The sequence below is a fragment of the Anabrus simplex genome, chromosome X (genome assembly GCF_040414725.1).
Source record: "Anabrus simplex isolate iqAnaSimp1 chromosome X, ASM4041472v1, whole genome shotgun sequence".
NCBI lineage: Eukaryota > Metazoa > Arthropoda > Insecta > Orthoptera > Tettigoniidae > Anabrus > Anabrus simplex.
In genome coordinates this window covers 204,780,224-204,805,165 of record NC_090279.1, presented here as the reverse complement: position 1 = coordinate 204,805,165, position 24,942 = coordinate 204,780,224, and the positions used below count along the sequence as shown (strand labels likewise).

Below are 24,942 nucleotides of genomic sequence, written 5' to 3'. Positions count from 1 at the left end.
AACTTGTCCTGCTAACTTGTGTTTGCACGCAACTACAACATTCCTTGTACATTGCCATGATCATTTTTATTAATACCTGTCCAATTCCTTTTTGCACCAGACTGTCCCAAACTTTAGTCCTGGGGACACTGTCATATGCCTTTTCACTGTCAATGAATGTCATAACCATATCATTCCCATACTCCCATTGCTTTTCCATTCGTTGTCTCATAATGAAAATGGGCTCTATTGTTGACCTTCCACTTCTGAAACCAAAATGATTTTCCTGTATCTGATTTTCAAACTTATCCTACTTTCCAGTATCCTCTCCATTATCTTAGCAACATGGTAATTCAGAGTAATTCCCCTGTAGTTCTTCAATACTTTCTTATTGCCTTTCTTGAAAATTAGGATGATTATTCCTTTTTGCCAATCCTCGGGGACCTCCTTATTCTCCCAGATAATCCTGAGAACTCGATATGTCCACTGCAGGCCTACAGTTCCAGCTGCCTTTATCATCTCCACTGAAATTTCATCTATTCCAGAATGTTTTTCATTCTTCATCTTTCTTACTGCCATTTCAATTTCATTCATTGTAACTTCTTTATCCATTTCTTCATCAACTAATTGCCTCTCCTGGTGGTCCATTGAATGACTGTTATTAGTTCTCCTGTTAAGCAACTTCTGAAAATACTCTCTCCATCTATTTCTTATGTCTTCTGGCTTTGTTAATATTATGCCACCTTCATCCTTCACAAATTTGGTGTTTACTTGATCCATCTTTTTGTTTCTTACGATACCATAAAGTAATTTCTTGCTGCCCTGCATATCATCTCTCAATTTCTGTGTGAATAAGGCCCAGCTTTTCCTCTTTTCTTCCTCCACTACTTTCTTGGCCAAATTCTTTGCCTTGACATATTTTCTTCTACTTTCTTCAGTCTTAGATGTTTTCCATGCCATTTTCTTTTCCTTCACTTTAATCTTTACCCTATCATTCCACCAGTGTCTCTCTTTGTCTTTCACATTTCCTGATGTTCTACCACACACCTTTTCTGCACATCCAACCAATGCCTCCTTAAATCTTTTCCATTCATCTTCAACATTCCCCATCTCCATCCTGTGTACCAACTTCCTTCAACTTCCATACTTTAATTCTTTTCTCTCTTCTTAATAGGTTTTTTTCGATCTTTCCCACTCCTATCACCACTCTATGATCACCACCAAAGGCTTTTACAGGCATGGCTGTAACATCTAAAAGGTTCTTCTGGTGTTCTTTCTCGATTATATAATCAATCATGGTCTTTGTTCGTCTGTCTCCCCAACCATACCTTGTAATCTTCTGACTGTTCTTCTTCCTAAATCAGGTGTTTCCAACAATCATTTGGTTCCTCATGCAAAAATCCACCAACAACTCGCCTTCTGGATTTACATTACCATATCCAAAGGGCCCTACAACATCTTCCTTTCCTTGTCTTTCCATTCCAATTTGTGCATTTAGATCTCCCATCAATAGCACTTCCTTATCTTCTATCTGTCTCTCCACTTCCTCTAAAAAGTCCCCGTTTGTGGGGCACACAACTGAAATAGATCAATCAAGCCATTTTCAAACTGAGTCTCATCACCATCATCCTATCGCTGACACATTTTGTAGATTCCACATATTCTTGGATTTCTTTTCTAAGTATGATGGCCACTCCATTTTTTGCTTCAGGTGCTATAATACAGCCTGTATCCTTCTTTCAGAAGAATCTCTCCCATGTCCCTCTTCTTGGTCTCACACGGTACAAGTATGGCTATATCTTTTTCTTTCATGAAGTCAACCAGTTCTTCTGTCTTTCCCGTCAGTGTTAGGACATTTACTGATGCAATCTTGATACTGGCAAATGTAAATGCATTAGGCTAAGTAGGTCTCAAAACACAACAGACTGTATATATAACATTAAGGAAGTGAGATGCACAGCTGCCAGGGTGCTTGCTCGGTTTTATACACAGAAATCTTCTTGGGTGCAAGGCGAATGCCATACCTGACACTAACGTATGGTCCACAAGCGTGGTACCACGCCATTACAGCTAACCTTCACAAACTAGAAGGAATCCATCACACTGAATGACTAATTAACAAGAACAGTTCCCGTCAATCGCGTCCTTGTGTAAACAAAGCAACGTAACCTTCTTACACAAGTCTCTCATGGAAGCCACTCACCTATCACTAGACTCTCCTTAACCTGCAGCTCTGTCTGCAGGACAAAGTGGTGTGTATTACAGCCCCCTTTGAGTGAAATGAGTCCTACAAACTAGGTTTCTTTGGTCGTTGAGTGCAGCTTTGGAACGACCTCTCCGCCAAAATTGAATGTAAAGATAGTTAAAGGTTATGTTAGGAAGCACGTGCAGTGAAAAAAAGTATGTGAATAGTTGGAAGAATGAACCAGGGAGTGAAAGAATGTGTGAATGAGAAATATGTACAAATTATACTTTGTTACTTTACCTGTAAATAGTATATATGTTTTAGTGTAGGATTTACGTAATTATTACAAAAAGGTCATGGGGCACTGCGTGTAGGGGGCCTAGCCTTCCATAGATACTGTAAACGTTTATGGTAAATGAATAATGAACGTCAGCTTTGCGAGGGAATTGTGTGTATCACATTCAATGACTTCTACAATATGGAACGACAGAGAGAACATCTCGTTTATTAGTCAAGACTGTGTGTCTGACATTATTGATCAATTTACACTGTCACTACTTCTTTCTCACTTATTATTGTATATTGTATGTACCGTGTAAGCATCAGAAGAAAAATTCCTCATTTCCACTCCACAAATATCATATTGCAAATACAGTTCTTATTTTAGTTACAGCATGTTTTTTCAATTTTTAACTTTATTCTCTTAATTAACCATGTAAGTGTGCAGCCTAAATTCTAAAGATAAGACATTTTTAGCAACAACAAAAAAAAGTTTGTGCGACTATCGCCTATAACAATTAACAGTCCCTTCGGAGTCGTCATAACCGGTCTCGACTGTACTTCTATTTCTAGGATAGTCTAAAGTACCATCCTTATTGTATAATATGACATAATTTACAAGTACTCACCTAAGAATTAAAACTTCACCAATCTGGAGGTTGCACGTCCAATCTGCTGGCAACTGAGAGAAGACTTCTTCACCTACAATAACCCCAAAAACATTAGTTATTAGATACGATAAATAATTAATGTACAACAATTTACACTATTATCAGACATAAGTTATTTTATTTCTAGGAACGTGTTAAGTACCTGATTCATTTACGATATTTTGGCAATTAAGGGCAGTTTTAATTTCTCTTAGCAAGTACGTAGAAAAGGAAATAATAAGCCGTCAAGTATCAAGTATTAAATTTTAACTCCAGGCCTAATGTTTCAGTTAACCTGTGATCATTACGATATGCCAGGCTGAGTAACTCAGACGGTTGAGGCGCTGGCCTTCTGACCCCAACTTGGCAGGTTCAATCCTTGCTCAGTCCGGTGGTATTTGGAGGTGCTCAAATACATCAGCCTCGTGTCGGTAGAGTTACTGTCATGTAAAAGAACTCCTGTTGGACTAAATTCCAGCAACTTGGCGCCTCCAAAAATCGTAAAAGTTGTTAATGGGACGTAATTCCCATAACATTATTATTTTTTTTTATAATAAGGACATGCCTAAGTTAAGTTGAGAATTACAGTGTACTTATTTTAATAGATAGTACAGTAGGAGCATCGTTTCAATTCGTATTAAGTACACAGATCATATTGTGAACATAATACGTCAATTAAGAATAGTTTACAAAACAATTTTAATGATGATGATGATGATGATGATGATGATAATATTAATAATAATAATAATAATAATAATAATAATAATAATAATAATAATAAAAATAATAATAAAAATAGGGTAGGTAGGGACCCTCTTTGGAGGCAGTCCTGCCTGTTAGCCCCGGTGTGTATCTCCTGGTAAGGGTCCCAATTCAGGGTTATGGGTGAGGACCTCAACGGAATCCACGGCAGAGAAAATGGAGTTCAGAACGGTGGAGATCCCAGAAGAGGCAGCTCAGTACTCAGTGAGTAGTATGAGTACACTATTCATCAGCAGCGTCTGTTCCCCATGTAAGGGGCAGCCTGAATAATTGCTAACTATAAAATACCTTTGGAAGTGGCGACCCCTTCGTAATAACAGCCTAAAAGTGAGTGTAGGTATGCTATCAACATCCCGACCTGGCAGAAGCCGAACAAGGGAAATGAAATGGCATATGGCTTTTAGTGCCGGGAGTGTCGGAGGACAAGTTCAACTCGCCAGATGCAGGTCTTTTGATTTGGCGCCCGTAGACGGCCTGTTCGTCGTGATGAGGATGAAATGACGATGAAGGCGACACATACACCCAGCCACCATGCCAGAGGAATTAACTCATTATGGTTAAAATTCCCGACCCTGCAGGAATCGAACCCAGGACCCCTGTGAACAAAGGCCAGCACGCTAACCATTTAGCCATGGGGCCGGACAAAACGAAAATAAATAATTACCGAGGACCCGTGCTGCTCTGCAGCATTCGTTATTATTAGGTAAGATAACATAAATCATCTTGATGTTGTTTTGCCTGCCCTTTTCAATGGTTTTATGAACATTTAATAAGAAGTACGTAATGATGTGCCACAGTTCGTAGTCAGAATTCATCCCTTCTGGCGTATTTGTGTTGTCTGGTAAAAACCTATCCATTTGCCAGGCAGAGAACTTTTTTAAGATACATAGCCTTCACTCCTAGAGTAGTGAGGTGCTCCCAGATAACGTCTAAGGCATATGTCATGATGGGGTATGTTTGTACATAGACATTTTTATCTTAGCAGCATGTAGTTATTCGGAAGCTGGGAAAGGTTAAAATCAAAGAATATCTAGCAAGGAATAGTATTCTTCCATGATCAGAGGAAGTGTACACTCTCTGACTTGACAAGTAGTAATCAAAGATGGCTGCGTACAAATACATTACTAAGGATGGAAATCACCTACAATACATCAGAATATTAATGAAAGTGTTAGTAGCTTAGCAACCTGTTAATTACAGAATGTACTGCGGGTTAGGGTAAGCAGTGTTGCCAACTTATATTTTCAAGATCCGCTAAATACTACTAAAAATCCGCTAACATTCTGCCAAGAAATCCGATTAGTTAAGTATATAAATTTCATTATTCGTCCGTATTGAACCAAGATTACAATTTATTAAAATTCGTATCCACCTTATTCAATACCAAAAATGTTGTTAAGATGAAATTACAACATGTATATTTATTTTATCAGGACTAGTTTCAACGCTCTATATTGCATCATCATCAGCTGATATACGTACACTGGAAACATTGGCAAACATATATAAGTTTATCTACATCACACACATTTAAAAAAAATTATGATAAAGATTTAAAAACCATATTATAATTATACTATTTCCGAGTCCATATTGTCCAAGACTTGCAATTATTAAACTTTGAATTGCTAAAATCTAATGCTATTTGGTTTAAATAATCATTAAAATTACACAAAACTAATAATAAAATCACGATCTTCTTAAAAACATTCACTTGGCTTGACGTTTTTTTAAAATGTTTTTGTAGAACCATATTAAAACCGTTCAATAAAGTCCAAATTTTAAATTAAATGAAATTTCCGAAAAACCAAATATTCTTTTTGATTTTCTTATTGAGTTTTTTTAAAAATATACATATACCGGACAATAAGACGGTTTTTCATATTATGCGCAGTAGCTTTACATACTGCCTTCCACGATCACACCCTCCGGAGCTCCAACAGGTTGCCGCCCCTCAGATGCTCCTCCCTCCTTCCCCTAGTTCCCCTCTTTGACCCAAAACCAACTTGGACACTGGATTGCTAACACAACAAGGTTCACTTAGCTACATGGTGCTTTGCAAGGACAGCGATCTCACGAGGTGAGTCACATGTTATAAGACGTAAAGTTTCACACTTTTTCAGTTAAAGTGAAGGTTAATATATTCATATTATTTCAGGTCCACATTGAACTGAGAATGAAATAATTGGTACTTCATAAAGCACCGGCTTCTGAGTCCGCCTCTTTTCACGATCGCCACATTTCAACATTTTGAAGATTTCATAGAATAATTTTAATATAGTTTTAAAAGATTTTGAAGTGTCAAACAGTGCCAATGTTATTTAAGAAGATTGTTTAACCTTATTCTGCGACATTATGTTCACTACATGGCAATAGCCTGAGGACTTTATTGAACGGTTTTAATATGGTTCTACAAAAACATTTTTTTTTAATAAAACGTCAAACCAAGTGAATGTTTTTAAGAAGATCGTGATTTTATTATTAGTTTTGTTTAATTTTAATGATTATTTAAACCAAATTGCATTAGATTTTAGCAATCCAAAGTTTAATAATTGCAAGTCTTGGACAATATGGACTCGGAAATAGTATAATTATAATATGGTTTTTAAATCTTTATCATAATTCTTTTTTTAATGTGTGTGACGTAGATAAACTTATATATGTTTGCCAATGTTTCCAGTGTATATCAGCTGATGATGACGCAATATAGAGCGTCGAAACTAGTCCTGATAAAATAAATATACATGTTGTAATTTCATCTTAACAACATTTTTGGTATTGAATAAGGTGGATACGAATTTTAATGAATTGTAAGAAATCCAATTTCAAATAATGAGCAATAATAATAATAAAAATAATAATAAGAGTAAATGTCTGCACTCACCTGATCTGTGAGTTTCACTGTGATCCGGCAAGCTAAAACTTGTAGGCGTTTTACTGCCAGGTGAAAAACTAGGAATCCCCTACCTCAAGGGCCACACACAGAACAGGCCACTTCATTAAACGGTCTTCCTTCACAGCATAAATATAAATGCTACTCTCTCACAGTTTCATTATCTGTCGTCATTCATCAACTTAAAGATAAGTACCCATTCCCCACGCATTACAAATTTATGATACCATGATTTCATAACATCAAATCCAAATCACATGTTTTCCTCATGCGACTGCTAGCTCCTGACAAGAAATACGGAATAGCTCGGAGACAGAGTGGAGTACAAAAATTTTTTAAAACGTAAAATGGATCAAACACTAAATTCCGCTATAATAAATCTAGAATTCCGCAAAAAATTCCGCTGTCCGCTAAATGATATATTTCTCCGCTGACAGCCTTCTAATTCCGCCAAATTTAGCAGAAAATCCGCTAAGTTGGCAACAATGAGGGTAAGCCTTCGCCTGCAATTATTGGAGTGATCATATAATGATTTGATTTGATGATAACTCAAAGTTGGCTGAACTTAGAGATTTATCAATGTCTCAAGATTTACTGGCAGGTAATTCCAGAGAGAATAAAATGAAAATGAAGCAAACTGATCCAGTAGAATGGACGGACGGAGTTGACAAAGCTGATTTTAGTAAATTCTTTTAATATATAGTATAGATAATAATAATCATGAGGGGAGCACTACAAAAGAAAAAGATACCTAAAAGTAACATACAGAGTGTCACTGTCTTAGTCAGGCGCAGAGTTAACAGACCAGCTACTATCCGGTTGGACTCGTGCCAATGTCTGAGTACTGGTGTTACACCACCTTGTATTCTATACTAGACTGGAGAGAAGCGAGGACCTCATTAATATAAGCTCCATTTTTCAAGTATTTAAGGATTTAAACAGAATTTAGACATAAATGTTTATACATTTCTAAATATTTTTCAGTGTGATCTGATAGAACCTGATGAAGTTCTTTCAAGAACGAAACTCGTATTCTATTTTAATCACTTTTCTTTTGTCAGTTATAATTCTGTTACCATATGTTTTCTTTCACAAGTAGTTCATAAATTGACTTATCAAAAAATTGGTTTTGGCAGGCTGAAGACCCTAACAGTTAGAAATGATCATATTCTGCCTCAGATTTTGAGATTCAACTTATGAACAGCCATCGCCCTCTAACTGTTCTCAGGCTCACTGATGATACAGAGTTTACAAGAACGGCGATCCAAAGTTTCAAGGAAGCTGGGCTTCATCTGAGTCCCAATTACGGTAAGTCTGTGCTGATAAATATCTCCATCGCGGAACATACAAAAGCTGACCTTTGCACTGAATCATTTTTTGATCAGTTCTACATCATCTCAGGAAATTATTCGATATGTCGGTGTTACCTTCACTTATACAATCATTCAGTGAAACCTTGAGATGGAACTTGATACACTAGCACGATCACCAGTACTTCACCACAACCAAAAATCCTCCATATGTCAATGCTTCAATTAGTCCATCTTTCGGCTTCGCTTTTCAGACAATTCCTACAGAAAATCTGTCCCATAAGTTCCTCGATGATGCCGACAAAATGATCTTAAGAGATCTGAAGCCTGCCTAACGATACTCCTGACACCTCAATTTACACCTATAGGAAATTTAAGGGTCTTGGTATTTTCAGAGCAAGATGGGAAGCGACCCTCCAACAATGAATGGGCTAAGATGCTTAAAAAGAGTAAATAGCCCTTATTCCAACAACACAAAAAAGCCTGATCAAGAGAGTATACAATATCTTAAGAATCTTGGCCTCACAGATGATATCAGTGAGGAAAATCTAAGAGACAGTCTTGTAGGTACCCAAAAATTAAGCAAAGATATCAAAGAGTACCAACCCACAAATAAATGCATTTCTAATCATCATGGTTTAACAAGCAGTGAGTGGGGTGATGGGTAGAAAATAGTAGCTAACGTGGCAGTGGTATACAAGCTGTACCTAAAAAATCCCAAGCCTATAACCATTGTAGGTGCTGCCTCGAAGAGATCAAAACACCTTCACATGCATTACGATATCACTCATATGGTGAGACTCTGTGGAACAGCAGACCTTACCAAATCCGTTCACTGACAGCAACAGGGCTTACTGACGTTGGGTATACTGTTCATGAGGCACTCTGGGGTCTATCTGATGAAGGAAGTACACGGTGTATAGACAATATTACATACAAAAACGTTAATGAATCTGCATTCACTATCAACTAAACGATCATATTCAAATGTCACCCAACCAACCTATGGAACTGGATAAAGAGAAAATGACATTGCCCAATCCGACTGTCCCTTATTACCTTAAAAAGTATAAAAGCAAGAGAACTGACGTTATCGGATTCATGATCGTCACAAGGGAAACCATAACATCTTTCTTTAAAATTACCTTTTGAGAAAAGGTTGCATATCCTAACAGTATTATGAAGAAAATAGCCCTTGCAGCCCTTTAAGGATATGTTGCAATACCCGGGCACCACCTACACCAACAACATCTTCTTCTATTGCAAGTGACAAGCGGTGATACCTCCACTACTGGATACAAATGCCAAACTTTCTGCAGCTTTAGCTATGTTTGTTAAAAGGACAGAATTGTGGATGTACTTTTAAACAGTGATGTTTCATTTATATTTATATTATACTCTCTATGCAGACATTACACTCAGCCTTTGCTTTTAGTATATCCCCAGAAATCTGATCAATTCCAGCTGCTTTTCTAGTTTTTAACTTTTGCATCTCTTCGTTATCTACCTGGATATTATCCTTACATCCAACTATCTTTGCATATGGCTTTCTGTCCTTCACAGATTAACATAGTTACCGTTTGTTGGTCGCGCTTTCCGTCAGTCGCATTACCTTCCCAGTTAAGATTTGATATCATCCTAGACAATCAAGTACCTTTACGTGTCGTTCCCCACAAAAATGATCATCTTATCAAATAATTCTGTGTCAGCATCAACCCTTTCAGGTCTGTACACCTCAAAAGAATCAAGTTGCCTATTAACTTTAGGGTAGAACCTTCCATCTAGAATTTCATGTTTCTCATCCTTAACTTTTTCTTAGCTTACAAATTCTTCTTTCACCAGCATGCATACTCCCCCTCCTACTAAATCTCTCCTATCTTTATGATAAACTCTCCAGTTAACAAAGAAAATTTTTTGATTCAAAATAGCCTGGAAGGTTCAATGACGATTACTTTATATTAGTAAGCCAGTTTCTTACACGTCACCTGTCTTCAAGATATATTTGTGACATGAATAGTCAACATAATAGCTCTCCATAATTCCTGACCAACTGCAAACTTCAATAACAACCAAGCACTGTTACAAAAATCACAGCCTGTTAACAGTCAATTTAATAATACACAATGAACAAGTACTCACCATAATTTTACAACTTCACCAATCTAGAGGTTCCAAGTCCGTTCTGTTGGCAAACGAGAGAAGACTTGCTGACCTATAACCCAAGAAATATTAGTTAGGCCTCTCGGATATGATAAAAATTCCATGTTAGCATTTTTCAGTCTATACCGCAGATTTAAGTGCAGTTGAAACCGTTTATTTCGACATCGCTTTTAAGGACGTATTGGATATAATGGCAAAATCTAACAGCCCTGTCTAAATCCTATATAAGCACTGTATTTTAAAAAGTCGCTTAGGACGACATAGCTTATTATCATATAAAACGGCATATTTGTTTAAAATTTTCAGAGAAATGTATTGAAGTCACCCCATCTAATATTGTATTAGCTGTGTCAAACATAAAGAACGGCAAAGCAGTTGGCCCTGATGATATTCCAGCTGAACTATGGAAAGTCCTAAGTGCCGAAGGAAATAAAGGGTTGACGAAATTTTTCAATAAAATCCTTGCTGGATTTCCAATGCTAGAACAGTTCCGTCAATGCTTCCTTGTGTCCATCTACAAGCAACACGGTGATGTCCGAGAATGTGTGAATTACCGAGGCATCAAACTCACTTCACACACACTCAAAATCTGGGACCACGTCATATGAGACTGCATCAAGGGTTTCATTAACATCCACCAGAACCCGTCTGGTTTCATACCAAGTATGTCAATAAGTGACGCAATTCAGACTCTCCAGATCTTGATTGAGAAACACTGTGAGCTATGTAAAGACCTCCATAGGGTATTCATCGATCTGAAGAAAGCCTCTGATCGCGTTCCTAGAGATATTGTCTGGGCAGCACTACAACATCAAAAAGTTCCTGAGGTGTAAGTAAAGATGATCCAAAATACGTACCTCCGTCCATCTACTATGGTGAAAACCACTGCAGGTGTTTCAGATAGTTTCCGTGTTGATGTTGGTGTACATCAGGGATTGGCACTAAGCCCAGTACTGTTCAACATTGCCATCAACTACCCGACGGAGCAGCTGATGACAGACCTGCCATGGACCATACTTTATGTAGATGATATTGTTTTGGTTGGTGAGTCATGTCACGAGATTGGGGCAGTCTTGGAACAATGGCAAGTAATACTAGAAGCAAATGGATTAAGAATAAGTCGCAAGAAGACAGAGTGCATGTTCTTCAACTTTGCGCAGCCACGGCAACGGGGTCCCCACAACACTGTCTTCCTTGCTGGAGAACCACTGATGATGACCGACAAGTTCAAATATCTTGGATCAGTCATTAGAACTGATGGTAATATCGATGCAGACGTCAAGCACCGCGTCAGTGTTGACTGGATGAAATGGTGGTCTCTTACTGGTGTTCTGTGTGATAAGTGGATGCCAGTCAAATGAAAGAGCAAAGTGTACAAAAACATTGTCCGACCTGCCATCATGTACGGTTCCGAATGTTGGGTAAGGCAGAAAAAGCATGACCAGTGAATGCAAGTCACAGAGGTGCAGATGTTGTCATGGTCGGTGGGAGTCACTTTGCGTGACAAAGTGCGCAATGAACATGTGCAAGGAAAGTTGTGCCCATCAGCGACAAGATGGAGCAAAAACAGCTTTGCTGGTGTGGTCTCGTCAAAAGAAGAAATGAACACCATGTAGTACAGAAAGTTCTTGCCATCGAAGATCATCTTAAGTAACGTGGAAACAAACTGCTAAGGCTGCTTCAAGGAAAAGTGAAGTGCCATTAGATCTGGTACAAGAACGTCAGACATACTCTCTCCAAGTCAGACGAGCCGACCGTGTGAGCTTGGGACTGCCCATTTTATGGATGCATATAGTCAGGAAAGAAGAAGATAAATGTATTGGCTATAACGTCCAATGTTTATTTTTCTTTGTTATGCATTTGGGGATTGCTGACAACAATGCAAAGCTTATTTTCAAACTCTTCTTTTCAGTACATTTAAATCAGTCTCTGTTAAATAGTCGAGACAAGCATCGCTGTGAAGATGTCGCAAAAGAAAGAGAAAGTGTTTAATATTGAAGAAAAGCCACAAATATGGTGATTACAAAATGGAGAAACAAACGTCAGCGTTGTGAAGGAATAATGTGAATCATACACAACGATTTGTACAATCCGGAAGGACAGAGAGAACATCTCATTTTATGAGTCAAGACCATGTACAACATTGTTGCTGCACGTACTGTGTAAACATTCAGTGCCACTCCACAAATACAGTGCTTATTTCAGTTATGCTTTTATAAGTTATAACTTTATTTATGTTAATAACCATGTATGTGTGTAGCCCAAAACCTAGAGATGACATTTTTAGCGACAAAAAAGGAAAAGTCTGTGCGACTATCGCTTATAATGACCATTACTTAACGGTCCCTTCAGAGTCATCACAACCGGTTTCGACTCTACTTCTACAATATGTGACAATAAAGTTCGGTCAATAGTCCTGTACTATCAACATAGATGAACAATGCACGAACAGTGACCTTACTGCCCTTCGAAATAGTCCGCTCCCATAACTATGCACTGCTGAGATAAGCGATATATGTCCTGGAAACTTTGCAAGAAGGCTTCCTTTGAGACGGTGTTCAAAAGCCTTGTCAAGTTTCGTTGGATGTCAGGAATATCATCAAATCTCTTTCCTTTCAAAGCGAGTTGCAGTCGTGGGAATAGGAAGAAGTCTGGAGGATTGAGATCTGGCGAGTATGGGGGATGTTCAAGTTGCACCACCCCCTTTTTTGCCATGAACTGTTTGACGATATTGGCTGTGTGTGGGCGAGCATTGTCATGGACAAAAAAACCATGAACCTTGTTGTGCGTACTGGGGTCATACCCTGCATAGATGTTTCATGAAACGGATCAAAATTTCAACGTACCGTGCAGCATTCAACGTCGTTCCCTCAGGTAGAAATTCCTTGTGGATAATGCCTTGACTTTACATGTTATAATTCTCATGTTTAGGTCCGTATTGAAATGTACAATGAAGTCAAATAAATATTAAAGTTTATTTATTCCACCTTTTCAATACATAAAAAGGGATAATGAATTAAATAAAATTATAGGGACATGTTTTGCTCTTTAATTAAGGGTATCTTCAGCCTTAATCTCAAACTGAAAGTTGATTAATCACTTAATCAGGTACCTGATTGTAATTAAATTACATATGAATGTGAAGGAAATGTGCGAAATGGTTGACAATAGTTATGAAATTCTTAATATCAGGCCTTAATAAAGTCTAAAATACACATATTCATAAAATTATACACTTTCTTGAATGTAGTTAAGAAATTCTTGAAATGAGGCCTTAATGATGTTTGAAATACAAATAGTTGTGAGTTTATACACTAGAGGAAACTTTTGGATCTTAAATAGATTGAATGTCATTATAATAATTACATCAAGTAGGGTTTATAATAAATGTGAAGTGATAAAACTGTAGTTTTCTAGAAGCATGAAAGAAGAAGCATGAATGTGAAGGAAATGTTGGAAATGTGCAAAATGGTTGACAACAGTCATGAAATTCTTAATATCAGGCCTTAATGAAGTCTAAAATACACATATTCGTAAAATTGCTTCTAGGAAACTACAGTTTTATCACTTCACATTTATTATAAACCCTGCTTGATGTGATTATTATAGTGACATTCAATGTATTTAAGATCCAAAAGTTTCCTCTAATGTATAAACTCATGACTATTTGTATTTCAAACTTCATTAAGGCATCATTTCAAGATTTTCTTAACTACATTCAAGAAAGTGTATAATTTTACGAATATGTGTATTTTAGACTTTATTAAGGCCTGATATTAAGAATTTCATAACTATTGTCAACCATTTCACACATTTCCAATATTTCCTTCACATTTATATGTAATTTAATTACAATCAGGTATCTGATTAATCAAATTTCAGTTTGAGATTAAGGCTGAAGATGCCCTTAATTAAAGGGCAAAATATGTCCCTATAATTTTAATTCATTATCTCTTTTTATGTATTGAACAGGTGGAATAAATAAACTTTAATATTAATTTTACTTCAATGCCTTGACTATATAAAAAAGGTGATGAGCATCGTTTTGATGAGCGACTTTTTGGCTCTGACCATTTTTCTGATCAGGGGATCCCGGAGAATGCCATTCCATGCTTTGCCGTTTCGTTTCAGGGTCATACCTGAGACACCAGGTTTCATACTCAGTGACAATACAGTTCAAGAAATTTGGTGTCGCATCCGCCGTTTCGACAAAATCCTGTGAAGCCTCTAAACGTGCATGCTTTTGATCATCAGTTAAGTGACGTGGCACAAGACGAGAACTGTACATTGATCTTTTGGTCGTTCACGTTCCTGTTCGCAGTTCAGAACCAACACGCTAAACACGCACTGTGTCAAACAGGTCTTACACGGCACACACACGATGCTCAACTGAAGAACGTTGGGAGCGGGTGGTCAAAACCTGCTGCTACACAGGTGCAACGTTGCGCCTCGCCAGTGTTGCCAGATCGACCATTCTGACTTCATTCACCTAACTTTATTGTCACAGGTTGTATTTCTAGGAATGTCTAAAGTATCGTACTCTACTTTCTTATGGTATAATAAGATACAACTTACAAGTACTTACCTAACAATTAAAACTTCACCAATGTGGAGGTTCCAAGCCCAATCTGCTGGCAACTGAGAGAAGATTGGCTGACCTACAATAACCCAAAAAATGTCAGTTATGATGAAAAAGTCCTTGTAAGGGAATTTTATACCATACATTACACCATCTAGGAAAACAACAGATAGGGAATCTGCCAACTGGGCAACTGCCCTAAATGCAGGTCAGTATTGATTGATTGATTGATTGGCAATGATTAATTGATTGATTGATTGGCAATGATTAACGACTGACAGATGAAATGAAATGATACTGGAGTGTGTTGCTGGAATGAAATATGACAGGGACAACTGGAATACCGTGAGAAAAACCTGCCCTGCCTCCACTTTGACCACCACAAATCTCACATGGAGTGACTGGGATTTGAACCAAGGAACGCAACGGTGAGAGACTGGCTCGCTAGCGCCTGAGCCACAGAAGCTCCTACACCTATCACCAGAGAAACAATTTCTTCAAATAATTAATACAATGCCACTAGCATTGTCCAGTTCCCTGGCTGATTGGTCAGCGCATCGACCTTCGATTCAGAGGGCTGTTGGTTCCATTCCCGGCCAGAGATTTCAACTGGTTAAGTAACTTAATTAATTCATTTAATTTAATTAATGAAATTAATTAAAGTAAATCATTGGATATATGCCAACAGTTCCATTCACAGTGTGGCACTCAAGCAGGTATCTTCCTTCAGATACTTGGGAAGAATAATATCCGAGGATGGCTACTGTCACCAAGATATCAAGGTGCGACTTGGAATGGCAGGAGCAGGGTCTACACAGTGCTTTAAGCCTAGAGCTGAGGAACCGATTTCTTAAGATATTCATTTTGTCAGTGGCATTATAACGTGGAGAAACGTGGACTCTGAATACCAGTTTCACTTGTCGTATTCACACGTTTGTAATTTGGTGTTGGAGACATCAGCTTAAGATTCCTTGGACAGATTGAGGTTGGTGAAGGAAGTGTACTGCTTGGACAACTTCATGAAAGATGACTCGCCTGGATTGGGCACACGCTGCAACACACAAGCTTACTACAAGACATAACAGAAACAAAAAGGAAGACCATGGCACATTTTCGTTGGCCAACAGAAGCAAGAAGTGGAAGTTCACACTTTTGGGCCATTACAATAGAAGGCCCACTGCGGTGACAACTTGAGAGCTGTTATTAGAAGAGCAAACCAGCCACACGGCTGATACTCCACAGGGTGGTGCACAAATAGTAACACATTTAATTTTAGAATAACAACATTTTTCACAGAACACTCATTAAAATAGGCTACAAATAATGTATGACATGTTTAGCCCATATTGTCAACTTTGAACAGTTTAAATATATTAACATTAAAAGTTCCACCTTTACAATTACTTACAAAGGTTTTTATTCTTAAAGCAAAGTTAAAGGTACATGTCCCCAAAAGGATCATCTTCAGCCTAGCAAAGTACGAAAGTTAAATAGTAAAATTAGCATAACAGAAAAAGGTCTTATATACATGTCCACAACAACTCACATTTACATGGTCTTAGTATGCCAACTGACAACAAAGTGGTGACGTGAAATCCACCTGAAACCTCTCATCGTTGTTCAAGTATAAAAGAATCTTATGTTGGCTGACACACACATTAAGAGAGAAAAATCATGACTAATAGTTCAGCATAGAACCAAGCTATGGCAACTCCGGTCTAGAAAGCCAAGAATAACAGCCTCATAATCTGCAGGACTCCGGGCTGAGCAGCGGTCGCTTGGTAGGCCAAGGACCACCAGGGCTGGAGTGCCGTGGGGGCTTTCTTTATGAACAGTGTCCACGATGGTAGAGTGGATCCAAACTTTCCTTTTATGAGCGAGACGAAGCATGCTTTCATTTGAGTGATTATGTCAGTTCACAGAACAATAGAATCTGGGATACAGAGAACCCACACATTTTATAGCCAAGACCTCTGCACAATCTGAAGGTGAGTGTAAGGTGAGCTATTGGTGCCCGACAAATTATCGGTCAGATATTTTTTCAGGACTCGATTACTTCCGACCATTATATTCACAGCATTCTAGAACCATTATTTGCTGACTGACTGAAGAAGAAAAGAAGGTATGGCTATTTCCTGTAGGAAGGTGTGACAGCCCATATGGCCCGCAGCTCTAGGCGGCAGTTGCAGGAAGTGTTTGATGATGATGAGATCTTCAACAAAGGCCTATAGTCCCCTCATTCACCTGATTTAAACATATGTGAATTTTATCTATGGAAATCTCTCAAAGGAAAAGTTTACAGGAATAATTCTGAAACTGCAAAGTCTGTTTCTAAATCTCATAAGATGTAAAGCTCGCATCACAGCTTAACAAGATAACTTTCAACATATTCTGTAAAAACTGGTGAGTCCAGTTTCATTTACTAGTTTATTTTTTTCCTTCATTTATTTATTTGTCCCACGCATGTATATAGCTGGCAAGTTCAGTTTCGTTTGGTTTCTATGGGTGTAATTATGCTGCTTATTTGAGATGAATACGACCGCTCACCATTGTGGGACTGCACTCACTGTCAATGCTTCTCCGCATTCCTATGCCTCGATACTCTGCTATGAAATCTTAAAATATACTCTGTGTATATACAGAGCCATGAAACTACATCCAAGCTTCTGCAGGGACATCTGGTATGTTTCACAGCCCTCAGCCTTATCATCATTTCTGTTCATTCTTGCAATGGACCCACAATCAACCGACACCCTCAACCTATCTTGATCTTCATGTCGTGCTAACTACAGTACCAAAAACAGGCATGATGGCCAACACCAAACCCACAAAAATGTAATGATCCATTAGCACTACATAGTCTGTGAATTAACAACAAATTCATGTAGGCCTACCTAAAATAAATTGCAAGAAACTGGGTAAAGCTTCTGTTGAACCTTCGCGTAAGGCAAGTTACAGATCTAATATGGCGCGGCTTGGACGATGTCACAACATGCTAAGGCTGCCAGCTTAGGTCCAGCAGGTGACAAGATCATTGGAATGGGATCATAAGTCCCCAAGTTCTAGCCGCAAACAGGTTAAGAGGTCTTTAGTATCCCCTGGAGTCTTGCTAAATGTGACAAAAAGTGACAAAGTGGCAAAAAATAACGTTGCAAATAATAAACTTCATGACACGAACATTTCTGCACTGATGTTCATTGATCAGAAGCTGTCTGTACAATTTCAAGGTCCACTTTAATTATTTCTTTAATTAATTATGGAGGGTAAGAGAAGTAGAGGTAGACCAAGACGACGATGGTTAGACTCTGTTTCTAACGATTTAAAGATAAGAGGTATAGAACTAAATGAGGCCACAACACTAGTTGCAAATCGAGGATTGTGGCGACGTTTAATAAATTCACAGAGGCTTGCAGACTGAACGCTGAAAGGCATAACAGTCTATAATGATAATGTATGTATGTTAGTTAATAAAGAGTATAAAAATGTACATAGAGAATTGTGGGTGGTTAGTTTCCACTATAATCTAGTAGGGTTTTCTTGCAATTCTTGCACCAGGAGAAGTGATATTTTTTTTGCTAGTGGCTTTACATCGCACCGACACAGATAGGTCTTATAGCGACAATGGGATAGAAAAGGCCTTGGAGTTCGAAGGAAGCGCCCGTGGCCTTAACTATGGTACAGCCCCAGCATTAGCCTGGCGTGAAAATGGGAAACCATAGAAAACCATCTTCAGAGTTGCCAACGGTGGGATTCGAACCCACTATCTCCCAGATGCAAGCTCACAGCCGTGTGCCGCTAACCACATGGCCAATTCGCCTGGTAGAAGTGATATTTGTCACACAAACCACATAAACAGTCTTTGTTGGGTTCATGGCATTTCATATTCTGTGGTGGAATCCATGTATCACAAGCTTTGTCAGTGCAGAATGCATGTTGTGGTTTCCTTTTGTCAATGCTCTATCATTCATGGCATCTGTAGAGTAGAATTTTTCTTCTATTTTCATCCCCTTGTCTCGTCGGAGGATCAGTAGTTTCCTCTCTTGACTGGCTGATGGCAGCATTAAGTGAAATCTCAAGTCCTCAATGAAGAAGGTTTCTCTAATACCAATATAGGCTAAATGGTCCGTTATTTGGACATTATACATTTTCCAGCTAACTCATTCCTGGTTGCCAGCGTTTCGTCCCAGTGTGCTAAGTTGGGCTCATCAGTTGGTAAATAGCACACCTACCAAGACGCATGGGTAGTGCATACCGTGGTTTCAATTGCAAGTTCATATGCAAGCCTTGAGGGCGTGTTTTTTGCTATTCTGAGGGCTCTTTTTAGGAAGTGGGCTTTTCCTTTTTCTATTGTCTCTAGATCTTTGATAGTTATGAATTCCCAGATCAGTTCCAAGCCGTATGTGATAATTGATACTATTTTAGAGTTGAACAGAGTCATAACTGTATTCAGAGAGAGCTTTGTTATATTCTTCAGACTGTAAATGGCTCTTACTGCAGTAGTTGCTCTTTCCCTGATGTGGATCCTGTATGATGTTCTAGATGTCTCAAGAGTTAGTCCTAAGTATTTGAATGAATTTACCAGATCTATTTGTTTTGTTCCTAGTAATACCTTGTCTTCGGCTGGTACCCTGCCCCCTTTTCAAAAAACTATTCCTTTACCATTAAGCTTAACAGTGATTTCATACTTTTTACAAGGGGATGAAAAATGAAAATAAACATCGTTAATGACGGACTCTTAACGCTAATGCATGATAATTAATTATTAAAATGCACCGTAATATAGTACTTACAGCAGCAAATATTATTCAGTGCAAATCCATACTTGATATTTTTGAATGAGCAAAGCCATATCTCGTCACTCAAACAGGAGTATTTCAAGTTAGCAATACACCCACCCACCCACACACACACACACACATTACAGAATAATCACACCACCGATATTAACACTTCTTATTTACTACAACACACGTGTGTAAACAGTTTACACATTTGCAGTATCGCCAGAATGCATGTAAATAAGACATCTTCTTCTTCTCCTTGCTTGCTGATGCTTATGGGCTGTGTCTCCGACATTTCACCCAGTCAATACTCGCTTACTCATGGAAACACACTAGTATAAATGAAAAACTTCAGTTCAATAATTGATGCTTGAGCTTGCAAGTAGAAAAACACAAAACACTGAACTTTACTATATCACATAACAACCCTATTTTGCTAGAGTAGACTGTTGTCATACGGGAAACTTCCAATCTTGCAATCACACTGCGTCTAAAGCTTCACCCACACGAAGAATCCAAAATAGCACTCACAAGTAATACACTAATGCTATGAGGAATCACTCAAATGGAACCTTCAAAAGCATGAGCAATTCTCACCCTATATTACAGACAGAATTATAACACGATATTGGCTTCATCTAGAAACAAATTTAGCACTCGAATAATCTCGACTGTAGGATTACAGAGCAAACAAGAAACCTGCTTGAGTCGCTTGAGTTTAGTCATAAGTTTTTTACGGGGGTTAGCATATAAAGAACATTCAAATAAAATGTGGTTGGAGTCGCCATTACGGATATTTGTACCACACAAACAGTTTGTATCCTGCGTTAAATGGAAACGTGATCGATATTGTGGTGTAAGGGCATGATTAAACCGTAACCGAATGATGTTAATAATATGTCGTCTAGTATAAGATCCTCGTATAAACCAAGGTTTAACTAAAAGTGTTGGTTGTAAATGATAATAGAAGTTACCTTTGACTTGTGCAGTCTGTCGGTAGAAATTCTGCCATTCTTGACGCCCCTTCTGTCGGATAACAACTATATAATCAGAAGCTGGAACAATATTGTTAGTATTCGGAACAGGAAGACGAGAAGCTTGTTTTGCAAGACAATCTGCTTTTTCATTACCCTTGATACCCACATGACCTGGTACCCATACTAAAGTTATGGAAATACCGACGTTGTCAAGCATATAAAGGAGACTCTTGACATTGTATATATACCAATTATACGATAACTCATACGAAACCAAAGATTGTAATGCACTCAGCGAATCCGTATAGATTGTAGCTCGCGTATATCCTTGTCGCTGAACAAAAAGTAAAGCTTGCTGTATGGCGAATAACTCCGCCGTAAAAATCGAACAGTCACTAGGCAAACCATATTGTTCTTTAACATTTAGAGAAGGTATATAATAAGCGGAACCAACTCCATTAATGTTCTTTGCCCCATCTGTAAAAATGTTTATGCTTCGTGGAATATGAGAAAATTTCACTCTTTTAACAGGACATATCTCGGTCCCCTGCAGACAAGTAACGTTAGTAGAGCCATTACGTATAGGCCATATTATTTGTGGCTTAAAACAAGAAACCTGATAGGGTAAGGTATAGGGTAGTAAAGTAACACTGTGTATTAAGGTACACTGTTTCGACTTCAATGTAGTAAAAGCATGAAACAATACGGGCAATCTGCGTAAACCCTGGCGCCGAACGGAATAATACTCCGAGAGTAACTGTAACTTCGGAATTAAAGGATGACTTGTTAAAGAAAACTTTTTAAGTAAATATTTCGTCGCAAGTATTTTTCTACGTACTGGTAAGGGAGCTTCGCAGGATTCAACTAAAAATGCATTGGTAGGTGTGGACTTTAAAGCTCCAATACAGGAGCGTATTGCTTTATATTGACAAGTGTTAAGAATATTCAAGTTAGTAGAAGATGCTACGTCAAAAATATGTGATCCGTAGTCCAATATCGACCTAATAGTGGTTTTGTACAAAGATAGCACCACAACGGGATCTGCCCCCTATTGCCTACGGGTTACAGCTTGTATTACCTGAATATACCGTTCACTCTTCGAACGCAAATATAAAAAATGATGTTTCCATGTAAGTTTTTGATCGATAAATAACCCAAGATATTTATGGTGACTAACCACTGGTATTTCATACTGATCAAAAGCAAGTGGCGATCGGTCATAGGTTCGGTGATGTGTAAATATCATTGCTCGACATTTCGCTATGGAAAGATTTAACCCATGGGCCTCTAACCATGTTCTAGCTTCATGAAGCGTGAAACTAATATGTTGTCTACAGAGCTGTAAAACTTCATGTGTACAATAAAGCAAAAAATCGTCAGCATACGCCTGTAGTCGAGCATGACGTAAAATGACCGCTTCAAAATCTTTCATGAAAAGAGCGAAAAGAATACCACTCAGAATATCGCCCTGTGGCAACCCATTACTTACTTGCCGGGGCTGGATTGTATAAGGTGTCGATTTAAATCGGAGCGTTCGATAAGTCAGAAGTTGTCTGAGAATGCTAATAAATCCCTCAGGAATCTTAAGAGTTGCAAGTTTTTTCCATAATATGTTCAAAGGTACGGAATCATAAGCCCGTTGAATATCAAGAAAAACCGCTATGGTACTATGTTTTTATGACGAGCTAATAGTAAATCGATAACAAAACTATTAAATGCATCAGATGTACTGCGTCCCTTAAAAAAGGCATATTGATATCGAGGCGTCAAGTTATAGTATTCTAATACCCATAGGATTCTTCGAAGTAAGCTTTAGAAAGACTTTACGGAGGCACGAACCGAGGACTATACCGCGATAATTACTTACCTCATTGGGTAACTGCTTATTTTTAAGAATGGGAATTAGAAAAAATTCATTCCAACTAACCGGTGTACTGTGATTGCGAAAAATATCATTATACCTGTTTAATAATGCCTTCTTTGCTCTAATAGGTAATAATTGGAGCATTTGATATGATACATTATCTGGACCTGGGGAGGAATTTGAGCACGATTGGAGTAGTGCCTCTAATTCCTGATAATCGCAGGGTTGTAGCAATACGGAAAAACGTGCGTCTAGTGGGTCTTGGGAATGAACATACTGTGGCACAACAAAATCTGGAGTCTCTCTAACAAGAAAATCTGATAATACTTGACCTGGGATGGTCTTGGCAGGGGAGTGCTGTGTAACTCGTGTGATTGCCCTGATGGCATTCCACAAGTCTGCAATTGGAACCTGACGCGTGAAGGACGATATAAACTCCCTCCAAGCGACACGACGTTTTTGATGAAAAATTCGGCGGGTTTGTGCTATGTGTCGTTTGAGACGGAAGTAATTTTCAGGTGTTGCGTGCTGCCTATATTGTCGAAAAAGTACTTTGCGGGTTTGAATCAGCAAATGACATTCGTCGTCCCACCACTTAACATGCACAGGTTTCCTAGAAGATAAAGGGGGTGAAGATCTGATAGGGTGGTGAAGGTTAATATAAGCTGTTAAAATCTGCAGTAAAGTTTGATATGAAAAAGTATTTTCCGGTATTTTTTGTAACGCATCCTCAATGTAAGCGGTATATATTTGCGGTTTAAATCTCCTCAAAGATCGAATCATGTTATTTTGAAATGTGTGGTGCGGTGGAGAAAAGGGTCTGCCTACACCATAAGAAATAACAATAGGGAAATGATCACTGGAATAAGTATCACTCAAAGCAGGGGCGTATATAAGGGGGGCCCAGGGGGCCTGGGCCCCCCCGAAAAATGTATAAGCCTTGAAGAACCGGACCAAAATGATGGGAATTTTCGATCGTTGTTGAGATACCGAGCCAACAGTTAGCAGTTTATGTGCCAAACCTGGACGATTTTTGTAACTCACTAAAAGAACGCTTTGAATCTCACAAGGAAATAGTTGCATCCTTACAAAACATCCTTCCACAATTGTGTATCGTAACAGATTTCGGTTCACTGGAGGCTGCTTTTAGTTTCTACGAAGGAGATCTGTCACATAAAGAGATTGTGCAAAGTGAGTTTATGTTGTGGAAAGAAAAGTGGAGTCAGGAAAATCCTTCAAATATTCCCAAAATGGCTGTAAGTTCTCTAGAAAAATGTGACAAGACTTTCTTCCCCAACATTTATACCCTTCTCAAATTACTCGCCGTTCTTCCTGTTTCCATCGCAAACGTAGAAAGAACTTTCTCTAGCCTAAGGAGACTGAAGACTTACTTAAGGAACAGCACATCTGAAAGTAGGCTTAACGGGCTTGCTTTACTCTCTATCCACAGATACATTATAGTTAGTGACGAAGAAGTTCTTGATAAGTTTGCAAGTGTACCAAGAAACCTGGACTTCGTTTTGTAACCATTGGTGTACTGTATGTATGTATGTATGTATGTATGTATGTATGTATGTATGTATGTATGTATGTATGTATGTATGTATGTATGTATGTATGTATGTATGTATGTATGTATGTATGTATGTATGTATGTATGTATGTATGCATGTATGTATGTATGTATGTATGTATGTATGTATCAGCCCAAATCAATGTTTCCTTTTTCCTTTCTAAAGTGTTTGAAATCGACTGACCTCTTAAAATTACTTAACCTAACCTTACATCAATCTTGGCCCCCCCCCCCAAAATATATTCTATATTCGCCACTGACTCAAAGTATGCCATGTAGTGGTAGACACCATATTTCGCTTACACAATGTTAAATCTACTGCGCTAGGAGGGGCAGAAGGCGCAGTCAAACGCGTAGGAGAGCCATCATTCAAAATAGCAAAAGCATGGTTATTTACTTCATTAAGGAACTGTGTACCTTGAAGTGTATCCAAATTTCCTCCCCACAGTGTGTGATGAAGATTAAAGTCCCCAAAGATAAAAACATATGGTTCGGTAGTAAATTGTTGATAGAATTGGTTCCATTGTCTCTCAGTAATGGAACATTCAGGAGGACAGTAGATATTCACAAGAAAAAAATGCATATAATATAATCCTATAACATATGTATGGGGTATGGCCTGCATATTCGAATGGATGCGATATGTCACGGACGAGTGGACCAAAAAGGCAACCCTACCGTAACCGGGTCCATCATTACGTAAAACTTTGTAATTAGGATGCTTAATGCGAGTCTCAAGATTAAACCAAGTTTCTTGTATAGCTAAAAAGTGAGGTACTGTTTCCTGTATTAATTTAAATAGCTCATGACGCTTGTTCATGAGACTTCTAGCGTTCCATTGAATGATTCTGATCATAGAATTGAATAAAACTACAAACCCTGTCCCTTAACTGGAATACATTATGAGCTAACGCGGGGTGATCACCCAATAATTGTACCAATTGCTG

General features: G+C 38.3%; 1 long non-coding RNA gene across 2 annotated transcripts in view; it reads right to left on the bottom strand.

Annotated features, from left to right (window-relative positions):
- Window positions 1–19,699, bottom strand: part of LOC136886051 (uncharacterized) — a 32,936-nt gene extending 13,237 nt beyond the window's left edge. Inside the window, exons 1-4 of one of the 2 annotated variants that reach the window (XR_010861685.2) lie at window positions 19,591–19,699; window positions 14,807–14,879; window positions 10,201–10,273; window positions 3,073–3,145 (exon numbers count right to left, since the gene is read on the bottom strand). This is a non-coding gene — a long non-coding RNA (uncharacterized lncRNA). Of the gene's footprint in view, window positions 1–3,072; window positions 3,146–10,200; window positions 10,274–14,806; window positions 16,536–19,590 lie in introns of those variants that run through there. The other variant, XR_010861684.2, reaches the window with a different exon arrangement.
- Window positions 19,700–24,942: the final 5,243 nt, after the last annotated feature.